The sequence below is a fragment of the Coturnix japonica genome, chromosome 11 (assembly GCF_054131305.1).
Source record: "Coturnix japonica strain WE chromosome 11, WE-NBRP24, whole genome shotgun sequence".
Classification (NCBI taxonomy): Eukaryota; Metazoa; Chordata; class Aves; order Galliformes; family Phasianidae; genus Coturnix; species Coturnix japonica.
In genome coordinates, this window is record NC_140673.1 from 26,344,586 (window position 1) to 26,367,704 (window position 23,119).

Consider the following 23,119-nt stretch of genomic DNA (forward strand, 5'->3'; position numbering starts at 1 on the left):
CAGCCCCAGCACATCTCCTCTGACTGGGACCAAATCTCCTCAGCCCACAGATATCCCAAAACACAGATATCCCAAAGCACAGATATCCCTTCTTCCTGCACCAGCCCTGGGTACTACTCTGTAACAAGGGTCAACCCTTCTGTTTCAGGCACTGATGAGCTACATCTGGGTTAGATTTAAACCTCCCTTGTAGCCAAAATCTTTCCCATCTCAGTTATTTGAAATAACTGTTTCCGTCCCAAACTCCTGCCCATCTTCCCTTTCTGTCCATGACAGAAAATAAGAATAGAAATATCAGTAAAATGCTTTTTAAAAAACTTGCTAGAGAGGGCAGTTGCATGTTTTAGTTGGCAAATGTGTCTATTTGTGGGCATTATTCCAGTCTAACTAAACCAGCATGAGGAAGAGCTCAGTCTATCTTCCAGGAGCTCAGTTGAGGTGTACCTAAACCAGATCAGCCTGTTGTCTCCCCCTACACTCCAGGGTAAAACCAAGCCCTTGAAGGGAGATAAAGTGCATTCAGGAGGCATGTATTTCTCTGTGTGGGATAGCACAGTGCATTTCTATGACCGTGATCTTCACTGAGGTGCCTGACTTCAGCATCTCACTGCAGGCAGGCTGACTGAGGCCCAACCAAGATGCTCAGGAGCTGGCTGGGCAGAACCTCCTAAAACATGGGTAGAGAGATTCCTAAGCCACTTGCTTCTCTGGGCTTTGTTAGTTCACACAGGTTTTATGAGAACTCAAAGATCAATGCAGAAGTGAAACAAAACCATGTTAAGTTTCCAAAGCAGTGACATGTCCAGCCTAGCTTTGTGGCAGCTAGAAGCATTGGAGCCAGAAGCGTGGTGGCAAGTTTTCTGTTCCAAGTAGGAAGAATAGGGAGGTGATGAAATGAGTATTCGCCTGAGGCTGTGGAAAACTGGAGCCAGATGATGGTGCATCCTATTAGACAGGCACTTGCTGAAGAGCAAGAGCATGCACTGATGGATACTAGCAGCAGGACCGCTTGCTTTCATATCTCAGGGATAGCAAGTGGAAGTCATTATAAGCCAGAGTCTGTATAAAAATAACATGCAAAAAATGTTTTGGAGTGGCTACTTTTAACAAGCTGTAGGGAGCAGTTGCCTTCCTGCAAACCAGGCACCTCCTGACCTACTTCTTAATAGCAGCTGAAATCAAAGGCCCTTTATGATGCTGAAAGCCTTAAACTGGGAAGCTGTTCCAGCAAGCAAGAAGTCCTGAGGCACTTCTCCTTGTCCCTTATATGTTCTTTCTAGCCTGTGGCTACTCATGGAAAGAAATGCCTTTCTACTTAAACATAGTTTGACTAATTAATCTATTCCATCTGTTCCTTCCTCCCAAAATGTAACCATGACACAGAAGTTTCCGAAACAGATTTGGTTCTCATATTGATAAACAGGTCACAGAAAAAATGGGAGAGTGGGGAAGGGGGTGAAGGGAAACGTTGGGAATTTAGCTTTTATTTCATCCTGACTTGCTTCTGACTCCTTCTTGTAGGAGGCTGATTTATACAGTACACTGTATATATCAGGGCAGCAGCAAACACATCTGAGATCATTCGTGCAACTGGATGAGAAAAGTTACTCACTGCTTGCAAAAAGACCTCAGAAAGTACAGTGTGCAAAAAGTTTTGTACCAGTTTCAGTGGAATTAAGTCACTTATTTGAGTATTTAATGTTACCTGTGAATTTCCTTTCAAAACAATTACTAGGATCTGCTTGTCACTCACAGATACTAGCAAACAGTTTGATCCTTAAAACACTGGGAAAGAGCTGAATGGGTTAATTCTCAGAAGTTCAAAGTGCACCTGAACTGCGTTGCTGAGTCTCACCAGCTCACAGCTGCTGCAGGGCTGAATGCAGCACTGTGTTGCCATGTGCAGGTTTGCTTCTCACAAGTTAGCTCTGCTGTTGTAGATCAAATGCCCTTTATCTGAACTGACAGCAGGTAACTGATCAAATATTACTGAGTTTGCCTTTAAAATTTAACCTGCGAGAGTTATACACTGAATCCTGTCGGATTTTATGTTTCATGACACAGTATGCCAGAACCAGGCAAACCAGCACAGCATAATGCAACGTGACAGCTAAATTCAAAGGAAAAGACAGTTCTCCTGCAACAATTAAGCACTCTTGATACTCCGAGCTAAAATCCAGTGCTTTGTGCTTGCTGCAGCCAGCCAGGTGTCCTCCTAACAGGGATGTCACCTGCAGAACCACTGATCTTTCTTTAAACATGCTCAGTTAGACCATTGCCTGCAGGATTCCTGAACTTTGTCGGGTTTCTACTGTAACACAACTTGACTACACTTTTTTTTTCCTAATGTTCTGCTAAGTATCAATTTTGGCCATTTCTTGCTCCAGTGCAAAAGTATAATATTACTGATGAGCTCCACATTTGAAAGGAACATAGGAAAAAATATTCTCTCTAGTGATGGATCTGTGCTCACTCCAGACTGTATGTAACTTGGATAACCTTGACAACTAACACAATAAACAGTGCCATGATTTTAAGTGAGGATGAGATAGCATGTTAAAATCTTGCTGCCAAATCTAATGCGAGCGCCAAGCCTTCCAGGTGTTTCATTGTGTTATCACACAGAACTAACATAATTTTTTCTTTCAGTTCCGAAAAGGTGGTCCAAAATGTTTAAACTACAGTAGTTGCAACATGTCAAAGAGGGAATTTATTATCTCAGCCCCAATAGGTCTTAATAAGCCTTACACAACTGTTTAGGCATTTATTCTATTAACGGCTGTTCATTCCAGTGGCTTCACCTGAATATTCATGATCTTACTATTCCCAGTGCTTCAGTGTAGCAGCTGTTTGAAATCCACAGCAAATGTTCAAGAGAGTTCCACAAATATAAACACCCTCACAGCTGAATGTTTGGGGCCTGTGCATCACAGAGGAGAGACATGAAACATTTATGTGGAGTGATTTTTGGAGGACGGCATTTACAAAGCTTAAATAGTCCTTGCACATTTGGGAGCACTTCACTGTGATTGGGACATTACCATGGAGGACAAAGAGTCTGGAAGAGCCTCCAGCCCACAAAGATATTTCCTCGCCTCTGTGAGATAATTCAGTGTAACAGAGCAAATTTCCAGATTCAGAATCAAACCTAGGCAACTGTAATCAAAGGTGGGGGTGTTCTTGCCTCATTGGCATTGTTTTGAATGAGGACAGAAACAGCACTCATGTAAAAGGAGGTACCAAGGAGGCAAAAGGAAGCAACGTGCTCGGTTAAAAAGTTAATCTAAACACAGAAAGAAACACATCAGTATACAGTAAATCTTTAAAATCTTGCCATCGTCTTCACTCTTGTATGAACTGAGTGTCTAAGTCAGGACTCTACTTCTGGAAACCATTTGTCTCATATTAAGTAGAAAACATGTTCTGATGGAGTCTAAGCAGATAAGACACTTTAATTAGCAAGCACATGGAGGACATAAAGAATTCAAGCTCCTCTCAGAGGAGTGGGGATGGGAAGCAGAGCTCTCTACCTGGCGCCCCATCTGTTCTGCCTCTGTCCGTGTGGCTGGCATTTAGGAGTTGTCACCAACTCAGAATTATTGGTGGTCTTTGCAAAATTAATGGCTGGATTTGGCCCACTTCTCGGAAGACAGGTGCTCTCCTGCAGGAAAACGCTTTGAGGGCACTAGAGGATGATTTACTCAGAGAAGATGGAGCAGAGATGCAGGCAGAGGCACCAGCAGTTACAACTGTGCTAGCAGGAGCTGTAGTCCTGCAGTTGAGGGCAGTGTCCCAGGACCTGCAAGACTGAGATCCTCCCCTGACTCCACAGATTTCCTCAGTCATGAGAGTGTTTTTTGCTGTAAGAACCAGCAAATGGGGGCAGGAAAGGGAAGGAGGGCAGGATGCATCTCCCAACACTGGCATGAAAACATTCCTCTTTCAATTCATTTCACAGGTCTTCATTTTCTTTCTGGAGGTTTCCCAGCTTCTCAAAACTGAGATGCAGATGTGGACAGACAGGTTTCCAATTGAATAGGAAGAATAGAAGGAAAAAAATAAAAAGGAAGGGCACATGGCAAAAATTGTTTCCCATCATCTGAACTGCTCAGACTGAAGATTTTAGAGTGACTCAGCCCAGCCATTTTTCACTGAAATTCTTTTAACGTATTGGCAGATTTGACATAACAGTAACAGTAAATTACAGTTAATTAGACAGGTAAAATATTGTCAATTTACAGTAAATGTTAGCATAGACATTGGAAGTACATTTATGTGTATATATATATATGTACACAGTATATATATATATATGTACCAGTAATAGGATTAGCACCAGTTAGTTAAGAACTTCCACGAACTACTGAGCAAGAGCATATCTTGCTTTTGTGTAGTTCAGAGAGAAGGAATTTCCTTTCAGAGCCTCAGTGACTAGGCTGATTTCAGAAAAAAAGTAAAGTTCTAGTGTTTAAAGAAAACCTTACAACAGCCACGGGATTTTCAGTAATATACTGGGGACAGCATTGTTCATATACAGACCTGATCTCTGTGAACAGTAATGGTTCCAGGCTAATAATGAAATAATCCATTTTTACTAGATGAAAGAAGAGGGATCAGAAAAGTAACTCGATCTGTGGGTAATAATGGTGCCAAAAGCTTATAATGGAAAATATCTGAAGAATCCGAGACTCTCTTTGAGAGATATGAATGATTTCTTTTTTCTTGCGAAAAGTGTATGAAGAACTTGAGAAGAAGTGCCTGACTGAATTTTATGAGAAAAAGCTCTGTTTGGGGGAGAAAGCAGCCGTGTCAGGTTGCAGCCCAAACACAGCTCACCCTATGGAGCGGGAGGCACAGCTGAAAGATGCACCGATGCCTGCACTTGCTGCACTCACACATGGGCTTTTTTCTTTCTTCTTCTCCAATTTTTTGTTCTCCAAAAAACAAAGTTTATAAATTAGCAGGAAAAAGTCCCCATGTCCAATTTGCCATCTGTTAACACATTCCATAATTCATACCATAATGATCTTTCAGCAAAAAGAAAAGATGGGGTGAAATCACTCATATCAGCTAAAGACTTGCTGCTTATTTCAGCAAGGTCAGGGTTTTGCCATTCCTGCCCAGCTCATTTCATTGCACAGTTGAACTACATTTTACGCAGGAACATCGCCAGCGTGCAGTGTTCATTTTACCTCATTGTGAGAATAATCCTTACTCAGATAACCAGACCTATAAACATTGTGCCAGCTTCTGAGAAGGGTTTGCTTTAATGGAAGTTTTTGTATTGCAGTCCATGTTGCTTTCCTCCACCTTTTTTCTTTTATTTCTATGTAGTCAGGATGAGTTAAAGCACGAATAAGAGGGAGAAAAATATTTTTATATCCAAACTCAAAATACAACCACATAAAGGAGTGTACAAATGGGACTCACCCAGCTCTGTGTGCACAGTTACCTTAGCATGCCTCATGCAGTGCAAGCTATGCTCATGCAATGGAACGTGTGGCTCAGAAAGACTCAAGAAGGCAGCAGCTTTTGTTTCTGAAATACAGCCATGATTAGAGACAGAACTAATGCTCCTATATAATAGTTTTCTTTAAGCCTTTACGAAGGTCATTGGCCCAAATATTCCCATTTTGCAGCTGGGGGAGTTGAGGCAGCAGAGCTGTGTGTACTGATTTGATAGCACAGTGGTCTTCTGACAGCACTGTGCTGTCTCCCTGTATGAGGCAGAAATGGGAATAAGCAGGAAAAATCAGAAAATTGTGTTTAGCGTAGGCATAATGAACCTTGTGGTCTTTCCTCCTGATCAAAAATGCCTTTATTTTCTGCAGTTTCATCTTTTGCATTGCATGCTTTGGCACATCATCTAATTCCTGCTCTGTCCTCATGGGCATGCATGTATCAGTCCCCAGGAAGTAAATAATAACATTGGGGGCACTTCTGTGACATGTTAATTTAAAGTGTATCATGAAATTTAGCCCTTCTCTCTCTCTCTCTCTATCACACACACGCAAAGCTTCCCTGCTCTGTAAGTGTGTGTGAGTGGATGTGTAATGCAGATAAATCATTGGATTTCAATGACTGCTGGGCTGAGATTGAAATAAGAAATAGCTTGTTGATTACTGAGGCGATTAAAAGGATCATCTTATTGATTCCCACCCAGCCAGGCACAGACCTCAATAATGAACATCGACTGGTTTAATAAGGGAAAAGGCAAGATTTACTGGACGCATGTGCTTTTCATTAGAGAGAGCTGAAAGGAAATAAAAAATGCTGACCTACCCAGTCATGGGCCATTGTGCCTCTTACTCTTATGAGTGCAGCCAGTACAGGAAAGTGGGTAATAGAAAGCAGTATGTGACTGCACAGGGGCAATGCCTAATAAAATTACTGAAACTAAAGTAACAGAAATGAAATTATTTTCGTCCATCTTTTTTTTTTTTTTTTCCTACTGATTTCCATTCCCTGTGCTTAGAGTACACAAATTTGGATCTGGTCCATTAACAATGATAGCTGACTATGCATTAAAAAGTCAGAGGTTAGGTCTCCCTTCCTCCTTAGATACATTGGGAAATACGAGCTTCCTAGAGGTAACTCATTTATCTAGGTTGATTCTAGGAGGAAATGATTATCTTAAGGATATGCTTGAGGTTGAAAACGGACATTAGTGTTACACAATAATCTGAATCTTGGTCCTATTTGTTACTGTAACAATCAGTGGCTCTGTGTATGTCTCCTTCAGAAAGACTTTCAACTCTAAGTCCATACGGCAGATACAACTGCAGATACTGGCACGCATGATGAGTGAGCTTTTCTTCTTAACAATCAGAAGCAGCAACTGGTTTTACCAGCATGCAAATAAAGGAATTTTCAAATGTATAAATCATACCTCAGATAATTTACACCTCTAACAGAGGACTCAAACCTAACACCTCAGACAGCATCCATCCCATCTACACCAATGTGAAACCTCCTCTGAACCTGGGGCAGGTAGGCTGCTGGAGAGCAGGAGCCAGGCTGCACAGGAAAGTCCTCATTTCTGGGAGAAAGGAAGCAGGTTTCTGAGTATTAGAGACCTGGTGGGCTGCTAAGGGAGGCAAGACTTTCAAACAAACATCCCTTCCTATCACACTCTGATTCACATAGCCCACAGTGCTGCTGAATCACAGAGATTTCTACAAATAATCAAATACCTTGCCTATCAGATATATGAAACATGATGTTCTTACTTGCCAGCCCCAAAGAGAGTATTCCATACTAAAACAGCACAACGCGTGTTTTCTTTGCCTGCTTACACAGTGAATGATGAGGAAATGATGAAATTTAATATTGTGCTCACTCTTTTTCTGTATGAGGAGTATAGGTTTTCTGAAGCTTTTAAAACCAGAGGAGCCAAAGTCTTCTTGGATTATAAAGACAGTTCCAACCAACTTTAGTGGGGTTACTCCAGATCTGGCAATGTGTGGCACCTTAAGGAAAAGAAGACAGATCTACTTAGTAAATTAATTTTTCTTTAACTTGAGAAACTGGTATAATATTCATAGATATATCCATCTGTGCCCTCTGCAAGGGGCTCAAATCACTAAATCCTTTGTGCATCACAGGAACTTGGTTGATGTGTCCTTGCTAATAGTTTTGATGATTATTATTTGCCACTGTGTTAGCATGAAGTCCTTTCATTTCCATGTCCCCTGCTAAATTAGCTTTCTCTGCTCAGTCATTTCATCTTATGCACCTGGTGAGCTCAGCTATTGCCTCCAAGGGACAGAGCCTCTAAAGACCAAAGAGAATTAAGTCCCACTGCAGTACAGCTCTTCAGGTGCACCTCCGAGTGTGCCTTCCCTCCTGGTTCTGCTGTGTCCCCACTTCAGACCAGGACACGTTGACAGATGGCTTGGATGGATGGTTACAACACAAGCTTATCTGTGACCCAACCATTGTTTTGGTAGCTTTGAAACATTGCCTGCATTTGCAGCCTCTAAGGTGCTATCATAAAACAATACAAAGTGCTAAGAAGCCCTTTGTTGGCACCTTTCTTTCTGTTTACGAGTGTCCTATTTAAATCTAGCTCATGGTTAAGTCAGAAATGAAATGCAGCTGAAGGGCTCCAGAAGCACTGAGAAAGGATTTCAGCCCAGAAGTGTCCAGGCTGCCAGGCACACCAGCCATCTGTCTGGTACCGGGGGCCAAACCGACCACAGCTCTGCCAAAAGGGGCATGGATGTCTCGCCTCCAGTTCTACCACCTTTATCCCCTTTCTGGAAACAAAACACAGCATTTCTAGTTGTGCATAATCTAGTGATTTAGGAAATGTTGAATATCATGTTGTAAACCAACAAAATCGCACATTGTCCATGGAGACTTCTTCCCAGGACTGATTTCCCTTCTTTGCATGCTTCCACCCAAACGGTGCCAGCAGTCTGAGCTTCCCTTTCCAAAGCTGGCATTGCCAACTTCCAGTTGAGGTCAGAGTTAGGTTTGTTCCTCTTGCCAGAGGAATTTGGGCATGTGTTATATTTCTTCAATGCTGGAAATGCAAAGGAGTTTCTTGTGGAGGCTGTTTCTCAGTGTGATCGCTTGCTATAATGTGTGGGCACAAAAGGGTGTCCAAGAGCTCTCCTCAGCCAAATATTTCCCTGCATTTTAAGATTTGCATGAGTGGGTTTTGTTCTTAAGCAGCCTTTAATGTATTCAAAAAAAGGTTTGTTTGGTGGGTTACATAATAGTGTTGAATCTGACCCAGACTTGTTGTCACGGCACTGCTGTCAGGTAGTGAGCTGTCAGAGTGAAATGTTCACTAGCAATCTAGGTTATTGGGCCCTTCCTTCAGAAGTGCACCCAGCAGAAAAGCACCAGTGGTAGGAGCTGGAATTACATGGGTCTGCGGTGGGGTGGAATGTTCTTCTCAAATCACTCCCTGTTACAGGGAAAATTTTCAGATGAACTTTACCCTGTTCCAGGATCAGCTTCCAGCTGATTTTTCTTTTCACCATTCTTTTCAGGTTAGAGGATGATTAGAGGCCTTAACTTCATAGACAGGTTAAAAAACCTCTAGGTATTTACCAGAAGTATGCCCAAATAGGAGGCTGAAGGATTCAAGGACTTAGGCTGTCTGCAGTCAGCCTTCACAGCATGTTAAGCACAACATCGTCAGGCACCATCATTACACAGTTGATCTCTAATTAAAATCTTAGATACAGAGACCAGATAAAGTGCTGACCACTTCAATTGAGAAAAGACTAATTGTTCTTTCTTGCTAAAGATGCAGTAGGTATCTTTAAAGATGTAATCTTGCTCATTCCTGAACCATTTTTAGAAGGGTTCTGATACGGAGTCATTGATAGGAGAAGCAATTAGATATAAAAAACATTGTGTGCCATATAATGACATTTGTTTACTTTTGAAACCATTTTATTGCAGAGTTCTTAGCTGTTCAACCTTGAATGTTTGTTTTACACAATCTTCCTTTTTAAATAAATTTGGGTATCAGAAACAGAAAATGCTAAGGCTGTTTTGGAGAATACTTCTAAGTTAATGAATTGAATGACTCCTAATGGGTGAGTCTTGCTACTTTGCCATGGCAAGTCCATAACACAGTGATCCTAGAGTGCTGTGACTGCTTGATGCAAAAAAGAACCGTGGAAAACCAACTACTGGGACCTTGAATTCTTCCCAGCTTAAAGAGACATGGGTAGAAAAACAATCTAATTTCTGCTCTAATAAAAGACTAAGGTCCTTTAATCAGAGAAGACAGAGGTTGGAAAAGGAAGTCAGTTTGTTAGAAGAAGTTTGTTAGAAGACAAGGCATCTGTAGAGGATACCAACCTGATCAAAAAAACCTGTGCTTATCCAGCTCTCTCCTCTGAGGTGTCCCCAGTTCAACCCACTCCATTCATATTTCTCAGCACCTCACTCCCACAAAATCTGCTTTAAATTATTCCAGGCAGGATGGGCAGACACTGGCCCTCACTTGGTGGATTCAAATTTACTTTCTTTCCTTAAAAATACTGTAGGGAAGAACTGATAATAAATGGCTGAGACCACTTGCACCAGATAATTGACTAGGAACCAAGCAATCTCTCCTAGGGCTCATTTCCCTGAGCAGCAGCATGCTGTCACAAAATGAAAGATTTGCTGCACTCAGGTCCTGGTGGTGCAATCAGTGCCATGGTGTGGGACACGCTGTGCCTGCTGAGGATGAGGCCTCCTGCCCCAGGGTGGGAATGGGCAGAGCCAGAGCTCCAGCACAGAGGGCCATGTGCAAGGTGAGCAGGCTGGGGTCCTGTCACCAGTGCTGTACAGGGACCACGAGTCTGCAGACTAGAGCATTGCTCATTGTTTTCACATTACCAAAGAGAACAAAAAGAAGAAAAAAAGAGAGAGAGGCGATAAATCCCCCAGACTGTGGAAGATAAATTAGTGTGAGAAGTCCTGAGGAGCCTGACAGGAAAGAGTTACTTTGTGCCATTCTGCAATGAGGAAAAACAGCCTTAGGTTTTTCTATTGTCTGCAGGTTTTTCTCCGTGAGAACAGAAGGTTGGGCACAAGGTGAACTGTCAGGAGGAAAAATCGAGGGAATCATAGAGAAGATGGGCCTTGTACATAATTGATCTGACAGAGTGCTGCCCACTCCATCACTGTGGCTGAAATATGCTTGGCCTCCTGTGCAATAATGCATGTGAGTTTAGCAGCACAAGACTGGGTCTATTAGGGAGTTTGTTTAATCAGGAATGCTCCTGTCCCTGCCAGCACTGAACGCCCCCTGGAAAACACAAAATCCACACTCTGACTGGAAGAAAAAGTCCCACCACACTAAACAATTCCAACAGACAAAACCAGAAAGGGACTTTGGGTGAAATCAGGGCTATTAGAAGTTGCAGCAATGTCTGCATTGCCTCCAACAAGGTCAGCATTATGCTGTGCTCCCTGTAGGATTCCTGTGCTGTTTCTCCCCATCACATTCCTTTTTCCTTTTGTAATCCTACCAGTGGGAGATGTCACCCTCTCATCACACTGTCTCACAACTGGCCTATGGGAGCCTTCCATAAGGGGCAGAACAGATCTCTGAGGACTTGGGATCTCAAACCTGGGGCATTAATACAAGTGCTGTATGTCATAGCTTTGTTACTGGCAGGTAAAGAGGTGTATCTTAAAAGAGCGAGGTACATGAAGATGCAAGTTCTGATAAAAGCTGCAATTTCCAGACACAACCAGCAATTGTGTTTGAAAGCCTCCGGATGGTCTGAGTCTGCAGACCTGTTCGGAAGACCTCCGTCATGCCTTGCTTTGAATGAGGCATCGACAAGTGAGCAAATACAGCACAGTGCCACCTGTGTGATGCCAAGAGAGCTCCCAGAGCCCAGCAGCTCAGTGGGGCCGAGTTCAGGCTGCACAGAGGCACAGACCTCGCTGTTGCTCTCAGCATGGAGAGCTGTGGAGGGACCTCACTGTCCCGTGCCCCACAATCTCCACCACCTTCTGCTCGGTGCTGGATGTTATCGTCATCAGCAGTTCATCTGAATAAATCAAGCCACCCACACACTGATATTGCACTAGGGTCACCATGAGCAATTTTCTAAAACCACACTGACATCATCAGAAAAATTGTTTAAATCCTTACTATTTCCAGCTAAAAAAAAAATAAAAAATCCATCATAATTATGGAAATGACTTGTATCAGACCATGGAATTATCATTCCAGAAATTACCATTACCGACATTTAAACTGATTGCCATTTATTTACCCCTCAGATCTTGCCTCTGGCAAATTCTGAGAGCTGTGATATCCAAGCTCAGAGATATTGGATAAAAACATTTGACACAAAAGGGGTTAATGATTTCCATGCAGGGTAAAGCTATGAGGAATTAGTGCTCCGGAGTGTAGAACATTCACTTTTACAGTAGGTGGTGTTCTTGTTACACTTTCATACATGCCAGGCTAATTAACTGTCTTAAAGACCACATCATTAAATTATTTCCCCTGCTTAAAACACTGCCATGTTTAATGTACCCCAGCAATTCAATTACTTTTAAAACAATATCCTAAGGACAAACTGCTCCAGGGTGGCTTTTAAAGGAAGTTTCACGCTTTACCTCAAAGGCAGGTAAAGCAAAGAGAATTTGCATTCCAAAACAGCTATTTGAACAAAAGGAAATCTTCCACAAAAACTTGTAAATTAAGATAGTTAATGTAGTCTGAATAATTGATATTTCCTCTACTCTTTTTAGTAGTAGTTCATTCCAAGACTCTGAAGTCTTACTTTTCCTTCAGTACTTGTTAAAATCTGCCTGTTCTATCTTCTATTTTTTTGTTGTTGTTTTACCTTCCTTCCCCATTGCACAGAGAGATTTCATTAATTATAACATCTTGGAAGATGGCGTGGGGTCCTGAAGGTGTATTTTGCTAGAGTGTAAATACGCAAAGGTCTCACACATTTAATCAAAATAACTCACATTAATTTATTAGAGAAAAAATGGGCTGCAAACTGGCTCCACCACCCTCCACCAACATCATTTCCAGGCACCAGCAATGCATCTTCCTGCAGCAGAATGAGTGCAAGGCCAGCAGCAAGCCCTGCATGAAGGACACCGCAGTTGCTGGAGCCTTGCTCCTTATCAGAAGGAACTGCAGAGATGTCCTCTGTGTGATGGGGACACCCTCAGCTTGGCTGCCAAAGGTAGAAGCAGCTTCAGCAGCAGAAGTTTGTGTCATTGGCATAGTCTGCTGGATGTAGAGAAATACAGGGGTGAAAGTGACTAGAAGAGTAATTCTGTCTGCACACGAGTCCAAAAAGCTATTGACAGCTTCCTCTCTGCTATGTCCGAATGGTGCTGAAGCAAAACTGATCCCTAATATCAGGGAACTGAGCTTCTCACACTTCAAAGTCTCACTGACATTTGGAGTGGGAAGTTGATCTTCTACACCACATTCTTTTACTCTTAGCACATGCACAAATTAATCAAATTCTTGTTGAAATCCTTACATGACACCCTTCAGGTCAGAATACAGAGTTTACTGTTACAGGTGGGATGGGACCTGCTAAAATGCAAATCATTAACCCAGTAATTTGGGTGGAGTTCCTCCAGTTCCTTTCATTTCAATGGCAGTGCCAGTCATTCGAATAGCTTTGATGCCAATCTGTCTGTGGGAGCTGCTGCTTCCTGCCCCAAACCTATCTCATTTTCTAAAATATTCTGCCAAACTGTCTGAGAGTAAACGTGATCTCATAGGCACCCTCACTCAGGTAGCAAAACCACAACACGGATGTGTGGGAACCAAACCCACACAGAGAAGCCACAACTCAGAATAAAGCAAGATAACCACGTAATACTGAAAAGACATGGCTTATGGCAGGAGAGGCGTGTTAGCACATAGAAGAGGATCATTAGTTTAACGTCTTCTGGGGGAAGAACACAGCAAGATAGTCCTCCTTTTGGCAGAGGCAGGCAGTGACTGCTTGTGATACCTCTCAAAGGCTGTGCAATTCCTGTCTGTGACCAGGTGACTTAATCTGTAGCTATCATATCACCTCATATCATATTTTGTCATGTTCATATCTAGTGTAACATGGCAGTTGTCCCTTTGAATGAGTAAGAAATATTGGCTCAAGTGACCATGTGTAGTTCCTACTTGCTGCCCTGTAATCTGTCAGGACACAGAAAATGCAGTCAGCCTCTGGCCATACAGGCACATTTTCCCACCTGATGCCTTCTCATAGGTAGATAAGTTGTTACTGTGTCACGGATGATCCTGCGGTGGACCCTTGTGGTAGTGGAAGGTGAGAGATGCTTGTGCTCATGAAAAATGGCACATGGAAGCAAGCTGGCGTTCCCAAACAGTTCATTGTCTTTGTCTCAAATTGATGATCTTTTCTGGTGGGCTGAATCCGGTCATTAGGAGAGAAACAGACAATTTCCAGTGTAAGGGAAACAAAAAGGAGCTGCAGTGTTTGTAAAAGGCAGTGAGTGTCTTCAGGATTTTAAGTGGAAGCATCAATTTGTTCCTAATGTAACCAATCCAATGAGAAAGCCTTTTTAGATGATAAATGACTAAAGTTAGAAGGTATTTAGTGCCAGGATTTTGGTTATTTTTATGAGAAAGAATTCCCTCACTGTGAAGAACTTAGGTACAGGCAATTACTACCAAATAGTGGTTGCTCTACTGATCTCTAGGGGACTTGCTTTTATGGCCATATTCTCACCAGCTGGGTGAGGGGTGAAGCGTTGTCTTTATGCAAGTCAATGAAGAGATCCGTGATCCAGCTGGGTGCTGGTACCAATGTACTGCACTTCCCTGCAACTCCACATAAACTGCCAGAGGAGCCCCATTCTTCCTCTCCAATCCTGCTGCTCTCACTTTGGGATTGCCATGGACCCTCACAGTGAACCCAACCAAGGAAATGGGCTGTCAGAAAATCAGGCATTTAAAAAAAAATAAATGGGAAAAAAAAAAAAAAGAGGGTTAATTTTCACTGAGATCAGTTTCCTGATCTCTCACTGCGTGGTCAGAGAAACACCTGTGCTGGCACAGGGGGAGGGAGCACGAGTAACCATCTGGAGAGCACGAGGACAGGAAACCCATTTGGGTTGCAGAGCAGACTTCTGCCAGCTTAACTAGCCATGGAGTGGTGGTGTTAATCAAGACCTTGAAACAGGCCTCCAGGCAAACATAGCATGGCAACCATGGGATTAACCATGGGGTGAAATACATTGCTGGCCATATGATGACCAAGAAGTACTTAAATTATAGATCTGCATGGATATGCCAATAGAGCTGTTTTAAGGATGTCATCAATAACATTACAGAGAGCTGAACTGGAAATTCCAATTTTGCAATGGAATTCACTGCAATGGGAGTTTTTGTTTTGTTTTGTTTTTTGCGATGAAATACATAGATCTTAGCTGTGATAATTCACATTAACTCATTAACTAAGCCAGAACATAAATATAACCAGAGCATCAGTAGGTACCTGTATGGTTTCTAAAGAGTAAACTGTGTAATCCCTTTGTACCCTGCTTAAACCTAAGCTAAAGGGTTATGGTTAGATCTGTGTTCTCCTGAGGAACTCTGCACTGATACACTACAGACATAAGCTGCCATCATCACTACACTTAAGGCCTGTGCATATGCATGGTATATAATCCATTCCATAGTCTTGCATTTTCTTTCAAATTATTCCTCATATTTTTAATTGAATTTAATATATTTATTTTTCATATATGTCCCAATTATTTATTTTGTGTTCCACTCCAATTTTTTTGCCATAGTATGCTTAGGCAAATCTATTTTTATTAACCTTCCGTTTCTGGATCTGTTGTACAAATAAATTGCAAATGTCAAGATCACTTCCTTTCTCAAGAGTTTCCTAAACACTAACTAGCTCAGCAAGTCCCATGTAACATAAAACACACTGCATTAACTGTAAAACATATGCATGCAAAACAATCTTTTTTCTAATGTAGATATATTTGGTGCATTTATTCCCTTGAAGCAGTCCATAAAATATTTCCAGTTGTAAGATACACCCTGACAGTAACATTGTTCATTCAACATTTCTCCCTTTCCTGGTTGAAGACTGGCCCTTAAAAAGTGAAGAACAAAGCAGTATCTCCACAATCTCAGGCAGGCTTTGGACTCACCTTCACCCAGGCACTATATATTTGGGCTCTGAGCATGTATTAGTATTCAGCAACCCAAGGCTTGCATGCAACCACTGCTGTTCCCCTGACAATCCATACACCAGGCTCTAAGAAACACTGTTCTGAACTGAACCAGGGTCAGTACCAAAAGAGGGCAGTGAAGGAATGGCGTTGATCAGGGGGTATCGCCCTGAATGTCCTCCTCTGAAGATTGCCATCAGGAGGAACCAAGGACGTGGTGCTGCGCAGCACCAGGAGCTGTGTAACAACAGCTTGCTGTCAATAAGATCAGCCTTGCTCTCAGTTGTACATTTATTTAAAGTCTCTACAAACATGATGGGCTGTTTAGTGCAGAAAATAGGCTTGCTGGGATTAGAAAATGGGCAGTGAAGCCAACATGTACAGTGTTTGCACCTAACTAAATGAGTATCTCAGTTTCATTCCTGACTTGAACCTACAGCAGAAGGTTACAATAGTTTCACTACGCTAATTTTATTTTAGATACATATGAGGAGGTGCTAGAACACCCCCATTCCTAATTTGCAGTTATAATTATTTCGTAATAAACATAGTTCTGCAAAGAAGTCTTTGAGTGACAGAGCTGAAGACCAAAACTTCTTTGTATGCATTGAAAGTGTCGATAGAGATGGTGCAGGAATCCTGCACTGACCTCAGCACACATCTTCACTTCTGCCTCAGCAACACCTGTGCTGCACAGGGCTCAGCCCTCCAGATCCATTTGGTCTTTGGCTCCTCCTGTCACTCCCAGGCAGAACCAGAACTACAGCTTTGAAATGAGCCTAGTCACACTACCCTGCCTTGTGATGTCCAAAGGGATGATTTTGGTCTCAGTCTTCCTAAAAGCAATCAAGATTTTCTTTGCTATCAAAATGATGCCCATGGGGTAAACATGCAGTGTGAGCTGCATAGCCCTGTCACTTATAGAGCACAGAAAACCCATGTTCTCCTAACGATCCTGTCACAGCCAATTCATGCATCACCATCCAGGGGGTCTGGCTGCCGTTCTTCATTGCCTTCATGAGCAGAGAGAATGGAGACAGCTGCTACAGAGGGTTTGAGTCTGATTTGCCCCAGTGCTACTCCAGTTTAAATGAGCATCTCATTGTTATCTTGCTTAGAATAAGAAGAATTGTCTTCAGAGTGTCTAAATATATCAATAACGTATGTCTCTGTAACTCTGAAGCAGCACAGTTCTGTAGTGCTTCGGGGATACTGCACAGGATTCTGGCTCTTTGATGAGACTTCATGTGAGGAAACTCCTTGCCAGATCTGCACCTGAACCTCCTGAGCACTTTGCAGTTTGTACACGGTCTGGATGTGCCTAAACACTGGGCTCATTTTCATAGAGCTGCTGTCATTAACCTTCATTTATCACCTTCTGGAAACCCTAACCTAGATGAAGGCTGTGTTTGTGTAACAGCACTTGCCATGCACAAGACTTTCTGTTCTGCTTTGCAGGCAGCCATAAGGGGAAGGACCAGTCTGTGCCCATCATTGCGCAGAACATCAGCAGCAAATGGGCTGGTCTTTGTAATAAACACAATAAGCAGGTCTATGTATTTACATACACTGAGAACATCTGAGGGAGTCTGGGCAGAACCTCCTTCCACCTTTTGTCCCCTCTGCAACTCTTCTGCAGGCCAATTTAATGCACTCTCACAGAAATGTGAAGCTGTGCTCAAGCAGCGCCAGCAGATTGCGTTACCCTGCCTGGCTGTACAGAAATCACACATTTCTCCCTGCCTGCAGTCCCATAGGTCACAGCTAAGGTCAGCTGAGAACAAAAATGATACTTTGCGATCCAACATTTAGACATTTATCAACTCATAAATCTTCATCCCACTGTAATGACAAAGCACGGAGCAGTATAGTCCCATATGCACAGGGATGTCTTCAGGAAAACAAAAAATAGCAAAACTATGCATAAGACAAAGGCTGTATTTGGAACACAGAGAAACAGACATTCCTTTTCCAAACTACTTTTATTTTTCTATTTTGCAGTCTTCATTTTCTGCTTATCTAGGTGAGAATAGAAGACCGCGTCACCACTTGGAATTACACAGAGCAGTTAGCTAAGGAGTAATGATCATAAGCAGGATCACTTAAAGAACAACATTGAAATGTTTTTCATAGTGAAAATAAATGACTCACTCCTTTGTATTTGGCAGCTTGAAATGGGACCTCTTTCCTTAATGACATTCTTTCTTTGCAGTGTGCTTATATTCATTTGCTATTGTGCATTTGTTCATAGTACCAGTAATACTTGGCACTTATGGGACATACTGTCTCTTAACTCAAAAACTTTTTGAGCACCGGTTGATTAAAGTGAACAGCATCCTCAGGACGTTTAATGTTTGTACCCATTTTTCAGAGCAGAAAACTTGGAAGGGTTAAGTTTCTTGGGGAAAAAAATAACGTGGTGCACATCACAGGTGAATTCCAGTGTTCAGAAGGGTTTTGTTCCTTCTCTTCTGTCACCCAAGCTGTGCAAGATTTCTGTCATATAAAACCAACCCATATGCCAAAACATACCAAAGAAACATTTGGTATTTTGCCCTGGATCTGAGTTTGCGCCCTCATTCCCATACTCATCTGGGTCCATTATCTAAACTTCATGTGACTGTGACATCAAAGCTGCTGAAGTTGTAGCTACTCTGCAGGACAGTCCTTTCTCATCTGCAGCATCTGGATCCCTTCTTGCGAGCTCATCACCACAGAATTATTGGAGCCACTGAAAATCTTCTGGCCTCGCTCGCTTTTACTCAACTTCCTTGTTAGGTGATTTCATTAATTTTTCTCTTCTAGTTACTGCTGTCACGCTGGCGCAAGGTATTAGCAAGGCTGCTGAACCAAACCCATTCTACAGAAAGCAAGTCCTCAGGAAATCTCCTAGTAAGCCTGCAAAATAGCCCTGCCTCTCTGCAAGAGTCTCAATCAGAAACATTTCCCCAAGACTTTTCCTTCGCTCCCTGTTGCAGAGAGCCCTTCACACTTGCTTGCAGAGATGTACCCATTTGGGGGTAATTCATTCAACAACTGTCAGATCTTTCTAACTGCTTTATAGCTTGTCCTCCCCGAGCATTCTTTCAGTAATCCCTATACCAAAGTTGAACCAAATGTGTGTTTATGTAAAACAGCCCGTGCTATATGCAGCCAGTGCTTTTTGCATGACCTTTAGCGTAAAATGCAATATGTCTGGTCTCAGTTATGTTATTCTGTCAACATGTTCCAGTTTGGGCTAAGCTGGAAGCAGCACTCCGTACATCTGGCTCAGGAAGAGAGGACATCTGTGCAACTAGTCTAATAAACCAGAGCAATTCAGTGAAATATTGTTCTAGTGTTAGGGAATGAAAAGAATTTCTGCATTGCAAAACACAACAAATGCTGACTTCTACCAATAAGAGTGACCTCCAGAAATACGGGAGATAAATCAGCGTGAGAGAAAGGCAAAGAGATGTTAAATGATGCTCTTATTTCAAATATAAACATCTTCCAAACTCATAAATCGTCTCATTTGATTTAAAGTTATTTAGTTCACATGGAGTTAGATAATGTCCTCCTTTTAAAAATATCACTTTGGAAATTTATGGATGTAAAGTGCTAATTATGTATTTTTAAATGTGTTTTATAATTTCATTGTATGAATCCTTTAGGACATAATGCTATCTATAAATCCTTCCCCCGCTTCTGCCCAGGATTTTGTGAAGAACACGATGGCTAATGCAGTCTAAATTAGACAAAGGCATTTGGTGAGGTCAGAATACTATTGCCAGGAGGTTCCTATTTTATTTTCTTTGGCCATTTTTAAAAGGGCAGCACCTTACACTTACTTTAACAACAGAGTACGGCTCTGAAGTAATTCATTCTGCAATTGCTTTTAGCTGCTTTAGAATCTTCATCAGCCTTATTTATCCTTTTTTTCTGAGTACTCTGACTGAATAGTGAAAAAGTCCAAAGTGAAATAAGTGCTTGCCAGCCCTTCCTAAATATTAGTTCCCCTTCTAGAAGATACTGGGAGTCACTGACAACTGAGAAAAATCTCATTTTGCTCTTACGGAGTGAGTTTTGTATTTGGCCTGACAGGGTGGAATGAGCACAGATTTCTCACGCTGTCCTTCATATTCATCCACATTTGATACAATGATCTTTCTGCTGGATTTTTTGTACAAATCTCACCATGTCTCTCCTTTTCCATCCCTTCTGCCCATGCATACCTTGCTGTTGTCTGCCTAATGATGGGACCCCGAGAGGATAATACTGCTCTTTTAATCCTGAAGTTGATCCAAGAGCTCATCAGGCCATTTTCCAGCTCCCATCAGCAAACTTCCCTGCTCCAAAGCCACTTCCTTTGGCTTCCACCCTAAGGCCCACACAAAACCAAGTTCATCCTATTTGTTACCTGCTTCCATCTGTCCCACTCCCATTGAGAAGCCTTTAACAAAGTGAGTGGGAAAAAAAAAGGGGGGGGGAGGGAATAAAAAGCCCAGCTTGGTGTGAAGGAAATCCAGAAAGCAAGGGACACAAAACATCCCCACTTTTTAAACAGCCTCTGCTTGCAGAGTGTGCAGAATAGACAGTATCTCTTGAGAGAATTCCAGAAAACCAAATACAGTCAGCAGCACGAGAACTGCAAGTACAGCGGGTGGGTGATATGTGCAGAATCTCTTTTCTTAAAAGAGTCTAAAAGTCTCTCAAAAGTTTCCTTCAGGCAATTTGATTCTCACCCAACTTCTCTGAAGGAAAAAAAGTGCTGTCCATATATCTTTGTGCACTCTTGGCTGTCCCAGGATATACTCCTGATCCAGTGAAGAGCATCAGTCAGGGACAAGGCAACATCAGTGCTGAACCTCTGACAACGTGTGTTATGTTAGTACACAGGAATGTGGGAAGGAAAGGGCAGGCTTACATCATACAGCCCCGCTGTATAATTGATGACTATTCATATAGAAGCAGTAATGACCCAGCAGACCAGGCACAGATCAGGAGACATGGAGTCCTGCTCTGAGCTCCTCCACATATCAAACATGGGATCCAGGGAGATCACTTTGTCTTTCTGTACATCTCTTTCCAAAATGCTCTTTGTTCTGTGCTGTCTGTGAGGATGGGGACCTTGCGTGTGCTCCCTGACACAGCAGTGCACACTGATGGCTTGGTCATAGAGAGACAAAACGTGCATGTGCGTGTCTTCATTGCAGACCCAGAAGTCTCATAAAGAGACAAATAACTTGCTTTTTCTCCTGAAAGGAGAACATCTATTTTTCAGCTATCAAAATACAAAATCATTCAACTGAAAAAAGAAGAAGACAATTTTTCCTTACTAAAATCTGTTGGGTTTAAGTTTATATTTTTTATTGTTTTTATTAATAACTTCCAGATGAATCTTTGAACTCTAAAACTTCATTTCAGAGTGAATTATATTGGCTGCCCAAGAAGTCCTCAAAAAAGCTCTAATGGAAGCAAAGACAAGGCCAAACTCCTTCTAATTTTCCTAAATTCCAGGGAAATGTATATCTGAGCCTACATTTCCCACTTCAGAACCACTTCCTCTCCTGGCTCTGGAGAGCAGCCTGAGCTTAAACATAGCTGAACTTTGGCAGCATCTACAGGCAAAGCGCTGCTTTGTTTCCAGCAATAACTGTCACTGCACGTTTCAAAAGCAACCAGAAAAGTGCAGCCCATGCCGAATATTACATTCAAAGCGATTTACTCTGGATGGGTCTGACTGCACTGTGCAGAGGTTAGCAACATGTTATGGAAACAAAGGTGGGGGGCCACACAACTTCAGGCTTTGCAAAGTGCCAACAAATCTCTCATTCAAGCAGAGCTCTCCAATGGCAAGAGTTGAGATATGGCAAGCTAAGGCAGCGTGGTGCTGGAAGTGTGCTTTCACTGCAAGAGCTGCAGAAATGTAGGCATGTCAGTCAGCTGAAAGGTGAGCTTAAAAATCCTAAAACCTGCAGAAGATCTAAACCCATTCCTTTTGCAGCTCTTGATAAACAGAGCAGGAGCAGATTGGTCTCCCGGCTTTCAGGATAACTGCTGCACGTTGTGCCTGCAGCGCTGCACCCCAGAAACATTCCTGCCACAGCGGGTTTCCCGGAGAAACCTTTCTTAAAATCCTTCAAAACAGTCGCACTTTAGCATCATCTACTGGGAGAGACGGGCAACTGACTGTGGCAGCCTGTGCCTGCTGCTGCCGCTCCAGCTCTGACACCACAAGCCCTTTCTCTTCAGAAGCTGCTTTTTAAGGGACAAAGCAACTACTCCTGTGCTAGTGAAAAACAGACTGGAATAAATACTTTCTACCTCGCTGCTGTTTCCTTATCCAAGACTCCGAGTCATGGCAAACAGAAGTAAATAAGAAGCCAGGAGGAAAGGAGCAGCTGATCTCACAGATTGGATTGTGCTGTGAATTTTGTCACAGCAATCTGAGGTCTGTTGCGGTGGTGCTCAGCGCCGTAGGGCTGTGCTATCTGCAGCACATGACATGCAAGACAATCTGAAATTTGCACTTTTCACCGGCAGCACCAGCCACCCAAAGATGTCGAAGTGCAATAATCCTGCCTGGCAGGCAGGTGTTATCCTTATATTGCAAGCAAGGAGATTTAAGGGCAAGAATCCCAGCAGCACTTAGATGCCAAACTCTTATTGACCACAAGCTGGGTGAATCACCTGAAACCAATAGGATTTCATACCTAAACAGCTTTAAAAATCCTGTCTACAGTGATTTTTCCAAGGTTCACAGGACAAGGGTATGAGAGCAGCAGCATCCAGATCTGAGGAGTCGCAATCCCTTTCATTACTGGACTGTGCTCCAACTTCATTTTTAAACTTCCATAACTGTCTTGACATCATACATGCCATAGCTCCCAAAAACACCGTGTCCCACATCTGGGCATGAGCTGCACCATTTCTGGTGGCCAATCCCTGTGTTGGTGGGCTTGCGGGAAGATTTTCCTCTGCTGTGAGCAGCAGAGGCTGGGCTTGGCCTGGCTGCACGCCTTCAGCCCCAAATAGCTCTGACTGGGCAGCCAGCTGCAAAACCTCAACCCCTGCAGACTGTTACAGCATTACACTTGATGTTATTCAGAAAAATGAAGTAACAGCTATGGTAGTACTCCATGTGTATAAAAAATATGGTATGTGCATTTTGGTATTAAGCTAGGTGACCTTTTAACTAGAGATTGAACACACTGACTCGTCAGACCTCCATAACGAAAGCCAGGTCTTTTAGATGTGGGGTCTGAAAGCTCCTGTAGATGCTGGAATACACAAGCTAGTTTTTCAGGATCCTCAACACGTGTAATCAGTTTAAAAATATCTGATTAAAATATCTTTGATAATTATTTTCCTTCAGTTTTAAAGAGAACTTCTCTGAAGAGTTCCTGGGTGGGTTCTATTCATTTTTCTTGCAATACATCCTGTCTCTGTTTGCACATGTCCTGGAAGAATTAGAGGC

The 23,119-nt window shown here is 42.5% G+C and overlaps 1 protein-coding gene across 18 annotated transcripts in view; it reads left to right on the plus strand.

The window, feature by feature from the left end:
• NFIA (nuclear factor I A) overlaps window positions 1–23,119 on the plus strand; it is a 323,759-nt gene that overhangs the window by 39,883 nt on the left and 260,757 nt on the right. The gene's annotated exons all lie outside the window — the stretch shown is intronic.